Raw genomic sequence first — 8,653 nt, forward strand, 5'->3', positions numbered from 1 at the left:
CTCAATGTGCCACCAAGTGTTTCAACTTCACGTCTTTTTATTTTATCAATTTTTCAAAAACTGATTGTGCTTTTTTCTTTGTATCAAAAATCATTTGACCGACGTTTGAGCTCCCGGCTCCGTGGACCGTCCGGCTTTCCTTGTCTATCCTGAACGATTCTCCTGTACTGCGCCGCCCTCTCGCCGTGGATTTCCGGCACTGAAGCGACCGGCGTTCTTTTGACACCTTGAACGGCTGGATTGGTGGCGGACTCGGTGTTTATTTCGACCTCCGACGCTTTCCTTTGTCCCCACGGAGATAGTCGCCACCGGATGCCGCAGACTGTGGACGGTACGCTGGGATGAAGTACAGCGGGTGATCGCGGGGGTGAACACGCTTGCTGCACGATTGCTTTCGCACCCTACCACCCGGGCCGGACCCCCGTGCCGGCGGTGGCATAGACGACGCTGGAGTCCTCTGATGCTCACTCTCCTCCGCCACCCCGTCGAACAGCGAGCGGGCTCCATTTTGGGGTGTCCCTTGCGGTCGCTGCTGGCTTCCATGTACCCGGGGGGCGCTCTCGCCCTATACATCTTTTGAGGGGCACACGGACATTTTTGGGGACTGCACTCTAGTGTCTCCGGAACAAGTGGTTTTTCGCTCGCCATTACTCGCCCGCATCGGAGATGACAATGGCGCCGGCTCATCCTGCCGGGACAAGGACTGCCCCTGGTTTCGCAGTGCCTGCGCGCCCTTATGCCTTGGAACTGCTTGCCGTATCGAGGGAGCAGAGGGAGCGTGCGGATCGTAGCTTGGCGCTGCGGGACCCGACCTGTGGAGATGTGTTGACCGCCCTCGTGGCCTTAAAAGCGGAGATGCAGTGTACTGGCCGGGTGCTGACTCGGAGCCTCGATGAGGCACTGTCTGCAACGGGCCGTCCCCGACTGGAGGATCCCCTGCCGCCCATGCATTCTTTTGGAGGTGAAATACTGTTGCAGAGCGGAGAGATGATGGTGCGGAGTCCTCTTGGCTACATTGTGTCGCGTCACCCTGTCGACACGGAAACTGTTGCAGAGACACCCTTCGTTCTGGATGCTGTGCCTCTGCCTCTCCACCACCTGTCGAGACCTGACTTTTCACGCCGCTTGCCCGACGTTGCCCTGGCTGTACCCACTGGTGGAACTTCTGTGGCATGCTACCGCTGTGTTTGGGGCCCCGCGGAGCGACACGTTTTCTTTGTCCCCCTCCCTCGAGAGCGGCCATCTTGCCTCTTTGTCCTGGCTGGAGGAGGCTCGCAGCGATGGACGGACCTGCATCGCATCTGCCGGTCCGGACAGGGGTGATGACATGACCGGTGTCGCTGTGATTGGACTGGCTGGCGGAGAATTGGACTGGCATACGTTTTGCAATATTGGCTGAGTAGTGTTTTGATATCCTGGGTTTTACTACATGTTACTGATCTCCTCTCCTGTTTCCTATTCCTGTTGGGTCGAGGATCTGTGCAGAGCTGAGGTGTTGGGTGGTATTGACTCGGAATCACCGGGTCCACGGGGGTCACTTGTTGCTGTATTGTGCTTGGCGCAGGATGTATGGGCGGCATGGGAGTCCGGGAGTTCGATTGTTGGGTGGGCTCCTCCCCGCTTTTCCCTTTTCCCCTTTCCTTTTCCTGGGAGTAGTAGGGTAGTGTACTCTTCTTTCTCCCTGGGTTCAATCGTGATCTTATGGTCCTTTTTCCTTCCTTTTTCTTACTCCTACATTTCGGGTTCTTCTGGGGCGACAGACACGTAGCTAGGGGGGGGGTAGGCCATAGCCTCGGCATGCGTGTAGGGTGGGGGGTCTTCTTCAGTAAGTTTTTCTTTCTATGGGCCTTCTTTTTCTTTCTTCGTCCTTTCCTTCTATCTTTTCCAGGGTCAGTGGTGGGGACTGGTATTAGAAGGGTAGTGGATGGGAGGCACATCTCGCTGCGTATTTATATCCTGATGTTACAGTATCGTGCCGCCATTTTAGATGTGTTTCTTGTTAATTGACTCTCCTGTTGGCTGTTACCCATATGTCATATGATCGTCTGTACTGTACACTGATCCGTATTGCTTTTATTTCTCCTTACATACAAAATTATTTTTAAAAATTAACCTTAATGTCTCCTGCCACTCGGTGCACGTAGATTTGATGTAAAGTGGATCGTATGCTGTTCTGTGCTGTCGTGCCACCGAGTGGGCGTATACTTTGCTATCAAGCTCCAGAAGTGTTGTGGCCGGCCGGATGGTTGTGGGCCCGTATTTGTATTGTACGAAGAGCTTAATAAAGGTTTCAAAAAAAAAAAAAAAATCATTTGACCACGCAGTTCTTTACAACAAGTGCAGTGAAAAGAAAAGTACCCCGATATTTAAAGGTTTGCGGGGACCACGCCAGGCACCCGAGCCAACAAAGACCGGTCTCTCAGGAAGGTGCTCTGAAAGAGGGAACACAAGAGATTTAGTATAACTGATTTTTTAGGCCCGAGAGCTCTCGGAAGGAGATCAAGATAGCAGATAGGACCGTCAGGTCACTGTAGGCATCTTGGAGATAAAAGTTCATATCGCCGGCATAGAGGGAGACAACGTGTGTGGACACCAAAAGGGATACCCCAGCCATTACCTCTGTCTCGTAGTTGCGCTGCCAGCAGCTCTAACGGGAGGACGAAGGATGGCACTGTTGGGTGCCCATTTGGAGGGAGTCCGAATCGGAGATATGACGGCCCGTTCTGGTTCTGGTGGTACGATTTGTATATAAGAGGTGGATCCACCCAAGAATCTGCAGGGCAAACTCAAAACATCATCGTAGAGCAGTACCCACTCCCCAAAATAAACGAGATGCTGTCCACCACCAAGGGAGTAAAGTGGTTTACCACCATCGACCTAAAATCCGCCCACCATCAGGTCCAGCTACACCGGGACAGCAAATCTTTAACTACCTTTGTCACACCATTCGGTTGTTTCAGGTTCACTCGCGTTCCCTTTGGGTTAGCTTCAGCCGCCGCAATGTTTCAAAGACTGATGACTAACATTTTTGGGGGCGTTGCTGGGATACTGTTATTCCAGGATGACATACTGGTCATGGGCAAGACAAGGGAGGAACACGACAGTAGAGTAGAGCAAGTACTGGACTAACTGAACAAAAAGGGTCTAACGGCTGAGCATTCCAAATGCAAGTTTGCGCGCAAAGCTGTCAACTATCTGGGACATCAGATAACTGGCGAAGGCATCAGTCCTAAAAATGAACTAATCCAAGCAATTAAAGAGGCACCTGTACCCACCAACAGGGATGAGGTGAGGTCGTTCCTCGGACTAGTAGAATATTACTCAAAGTTTATCAAGAACTTCTCAACGAAAACATACGCCTTAAGGCAACAGCTAAAAATGAGGAACAAATTTGAGTGGACGGATGAGTGTGAACAAGCATTCCTAGACTTGAAATGCAATATGTGCAAAGCGTTACCTTTGCAGGGATTTGATCCTACCCTGGACAACTATGTGACAACCGACGCAAGCAACAAGGGCATTCGAGCAGTCCTGACACAGAAGGATGCCAAAGGAAAAGAGTTTACAATCGCGTTTGCTTCACGCTCCCTTACTCCAGCCGAAGACAAATATTCGGGTATAGAATGAGAAGCACTGGCCTGTGTTTGGGCCCTTGAACATTTTAGACAGTATTTGTGGGGAAGAAAAGTACACCTGTGCACAGACCACAAACCCCTGACAAAGGTGCTTACTACAAAAGGCCTACAAACAGCCTCACCACGCCTAGCAAGAATCTCCGTGCGACTGTTTGATTACATGTACGACGTACAATATGTCCACGGCGTAAGGAATGTGGTTGCTGATTTTCTTAGTAGAATGCCAATCAAGACCAACGAAGTGACAGGAACAAACAAAATAGAAGACTCATGCATAGCTAATGTATGGGAATATCCCAGCGGGATAACGAAGAAAGAATGGCTGGAGGGACAAATGAAGGACAAAGACACGGGCATGGTTATCCAGATGGTCAAGGAAGGTTGGACCAGCAAGAATAAACTGAAAGATGAAATGAAACCCTTCTGGGAAGTGAAGGATGAACTGTCCATAGAAGATGAACTGCTCATGAGAAGCGGAAGATATGTACCGCCGATGAGTATCCAGGAGAAAATACTGGAAGTGTGCCATGAAGGACATCTGGGCATCGCGAAAAGTAAGAACAGGGCAAAAAGCATGTATTGGTGGCCGGGTGTCAGCCGAGACGTTGAAAGATACGTAAGGAACTGTAAGTTATGCGTTGAGGCTGACAAAACTCAAGTGACTTACAGGCCTCCCCTGCAGCCAATACAGAGCCCAACCATGCCATGGGAAAGAATTGGAGTAGACATTATGGGACCGGTGTCTGATGAAAATGAACTGCTATACATAATTGTAATAATTGACCACTACACAAAATGGCCTGAAGTGAGAATTACTAGGAAGGCAGACTCTCAGCACTTGGTCCAATTCTTGGAAGACACTTTCACGCGTGAAGGTTTACCGAAGAAAGTAGTAAGTGACAATGGTGCACAATTCACCTCAGACCTGTTCAAGGACTACATGGAAAGGCACCACATAGAACACAAGACTACATCTATATACCACCCAGCAGGAAATGGTGCCGTAGAGAGATTTAACAGGGTACTTAAAGGTATCATACAGATTGCAACCACAAACCAGCTGGACTGGAAGAAAGAGATAATGAAAACAGTTTGGGCCTACAGAATAACACCATGTGAGTCTACTGGCCACAGCCCATTTGAACTTATGCGCGGACGGACCCCATTTACAAAGGACAATGTGGGTTGGATTAAGGCTGCCCGCAGAGTACACTGGTCTTCAGAGATGGTTAAAGAAAAACTGGTTCAAGCACAAACCAGGAGTAAGAACTACTATGACAGAAAACATGGGTGCAAGGAGGTGCAGATCAAGGCGGGAGATGTGGTGAAGGTAAGGTGGAGTGGACATGTCGGCAATGGTCAAGAGAGATACACCAAACCTCTTACCGTTCGTGAAGTGTACTGCAATTCTGCACGCCTGAGTGATGGTAAAGTCTGGCACTTTTCTGCACTGTCAGCCCACAAACATTCTGGAAACGATAGAGTGGACAACACATCTTTAGATGCCACTGCGGGACAATCCAGGACGCAGAATGGAAGTGCTGCAAGACTTTATTTTTCTGACACTGAATCTGACATTGAGTTTCCCGCAACCCCTGGGGTCAGAAGCGATGAAGGTATACATGAAGACACCCAACCTGCGGACAGTACTTTCCCTCCATCCAGACTTGCAGGTGCAAGGCGCGGACTACCCGTCATACCAACCTGTGACCTGATGCGACCTGTGGACATTAGCAGGGCTGGCAGACTGTTGAGACCACCGGCTAAGCTTAAGGACTACGTATGTGGGTAGTGCAGTCTCGCGCCCCCCCCCCCAGTTCCATTGGTTCCATTATCCCCAAAGGAGGAGGATGTGTTGTGTTTACTATACTTGTGTCCCTCACAGGACACCTTACTCAGTGTGCTCCCCAGTGTCCCTGCGAGGACACCGTTCCAGCAGTGAGGTCACCAGCTGGCAACTGTCACAGTTGACAGTTACCAGCTGATCGCCAAGCTGACTGCAGCTTCGCTCCATGTGTATGGAGCATGCGTGTTGGCTTGAATAAACTAGTTAAGAAACCTTTGTGGTGTCGGTTTTCTTAACAGACCCAGACCATGTATTTCCATCTCAGCATATTGAAGCCTTGTTCCAGATCTGAAGATAGACATGCTGAATTGGGCCTTTCAGTGAGGCACTTCCCATTTTAGCATAAAGGCGTTGGATGTTCAGCAAAATGTTGCGCCGGGGGATGAAGCTGTTCTGGTCCCTGTACACCAAGTCAGGGAAGAGGAGGAGGATGAGGGTCCCCAGAATATTGCTGAGGATCTTATAGTCTGATGAGCGGAGGTAGATCGGTCTATATGAGGAGGAAGTGGGTGAAGGTTCCACGCCTGGTTTTGGTATCGCCACAACTTGTGCCGCTCTTAGAGAGGGGGGAAGGTTGCCCGTTTCCCTCGCCACCCTAAACATCCACATTAGTCACTGTGGCAAGGAGGCCGCATATGTTGCATAGAATTTGAGGGGTAGGCCATCAGGGCATGGCGATCGGCCCCTAGGAAGGGCTCTGATCGATTCCTTGATCTCTTGTTATGTGATGGGCCCTCAAGGGTTTCTCGGAGGTCTCTGGAGATTTGTGGCAGTGGGAAGTCTGCCAGTGCTCAGGAATCTGCCGGCAGGGGCGTAACACAGGCTGCTGCAGCCCCCGCAGTGCGGGGGGGCTGAGCTGCAAGGGGCTTCCCCAGCAAGTACTCAGGAATGAGAGCGCCAGATTAAATCAGGAGTGGGGGTCCCTCTTTGTACCTTGCAGGGGGCCCCCTAAACTTTCATTATACCACAGACCGGCGCCAGAGCAGTATTTGAGCTTTAGAGGGAGGAGTAGTATGCACAGAAAGCCACACTGATCCCCTCCTCAGGGTTTTGCATTGTGGCTGTAGGTTTGCATATCCTGTATATTGGGGTCTCTGGGGGACAGGCGCTGCCAAGCGGGCTGGGGTCTGCCATGGTGGTCCGCCTCCGCATGGGTGTGGGCTGTGTAGTCTGGACAGTCTAGACATCGGAGGCGCTCTAGCAGGACGGCATGTGCCTTTCTCACCTTGGCCAGCTCCCTCCGCATGTGCTGGGTCCATTCTCACCTTTCATTCACAGGGGGTTCAGGTTTCCCTCTTTGTCCGCCAGTTGGTGGTCCAGTGTCCAACAGGCCTCCTCTATGATCCTAATGCATGCCCTTTGTAGTACAGCTTTGAAGGCCTCCCACTCCATGAGGGGGAGGAGGCCGAGCCCTCATCGTGTGTGAAATAGGAGGTGATGGTATCATAAATGGTGTATTTGAGTGTCAGATCTAACTATTGGGGTTACAGCCTCTACATGGGGATAGGGCTAGGCACTCTCCTCCAGCACACGTCCACGTAGAGCAAATTATGGTCTGAGGCAGTCTTACCGAGGTATGTCATGTTTTCGGTGTGTGTGGCAAGGTCCGTGGAGCAGAGTAAATAGTTGAGGTGGGCACGTAGGCGGGAGGGTGGGGAGAAAAATGAATAATCACTATTGAGTGTGTACTATGCCCAGGAGGGGAGATGCGAGCGGCTGAGGGCAGTGTTCATCACACAGTTAAAGTCTCTACCCAGGAGGCAGGTAGAGTCTACTCAGGTCACCAGGTGTGGGGAGAGGTAAATGAAACACTGGGGTTGAATTCTCTGAAACGTGGTATTAAGTATAGGTGTATGGTGCCACTGGGTAGAATCACACAGCTAATTTAGGATCTGTCTATTTGTTCAGACGGTGCTGCATAGTATGGAGAACCGACAAACTCCACAAATCAAAGCCTCAGCTTCACACAAAATACAATTCACTCCCCAGCACACGTCAACTTTCAATATGGTTTCCCTATTGTAACAAAACCAAACAAATAATAATGTAATCACACAGTATGAATTGTAAACGTTTCGTCTTTTCTTTTTCAAGTTTTATTCTTGTAGGCTTTCACATCAGCTCTCAACAGCCAACACGTGTTTTGTCGCGTATGGGGTGTTGTCCCGCGACTTCATCAAGGCTAGATCTTCCAAATAGTCAATCTTTGAATTTTGGTGATAATTCCGGACCACAATGGGTTTCTGGTCTGAGCGGCGTGTCAAAGGTGTAACCAATTTACTTTGTTCGTATCTCTTGAAATGCAGTATCCAAATGCAGTATCCAGGTCTTTCCATTGCCGTACTCGGTGGACGACGCGAGCGGCGTGAGACGTTGAAACGTGAAACGGAGAGACCTGGATACTGCATTTCAAGAGATACGAACAAATTAAATTGGTTACACTTTGGAAAACATTGGGGTTGGTTGGGATTTGGGGCGTAGAGGCTTCCCAAGATCAATGGCTATCCATTAAGGGGGCCCTGAATTTGGTGTCTTTGTCAATGACAAAAGTCTGAGACCCGCAGGTGGACTCCAGGGCTGATCCAGATCTCTGCACCTCTAGAGTAAGAGGACTACTGGTGCAGAAAAGTTGACCATGTCAATTTTGATGCAGTTGTTTGCTCTTCGGTCCTATCCAAGTGATTTCCTTCTGGAATACTATGTGAGCCCCTGTGCCTCTAATTTGAGAGTAGAGGTTATACCTATTGGTTGTAGTACCCATGCCCTTAACATTCCATGTCAGGAGCCTGTAGGTCAATGTCTGAGGTGTTGTATATCTGCCAGGCATGTCTTCTCATCAGGGAGGGTGCAGTGTGGTATTTGCCAGGTTGGTATCCTGTAGACTAGTTCTACTGTATACATTGCCGATAGGCTGGCTCAGTCAACCAGGTCCGGAGCCAAGGTTTGACATAGATCGTAGCATCTGAGCCTTCCACTCTCTTTGGAAACCCCACCAACCGGATGTTAATACTCCAGGCCCAACCCTCAGCCTCCTTGCCCGGGGTGATAACCTGTAGGTGAGAAGTATGTTGGAGGAGCTTCTCCCGTAGCTTGCTTTGATATTCTCTAAGGACCCCCAAATCGAGGGCCAGGGTGTTAATTTTTTTCTCCAGTGTGGAATGGGACTTGCAGT

This window comes from Lissotriton vulgaris, chromosome 12 (assembly GCF_964263255.1).
Source record: "Lissotriton vulgaris chromosome 12, aLisVul1.2, whole genome shotgun sequence".
In the NCBI taxonomy this organism is placed as follows: domain Eukaryota; kingdom Metazoa; phylum Chordata; class Amphibia; order Caudata; family Salamandridae; genus Lissotriton; species Lissotriton vulgaris.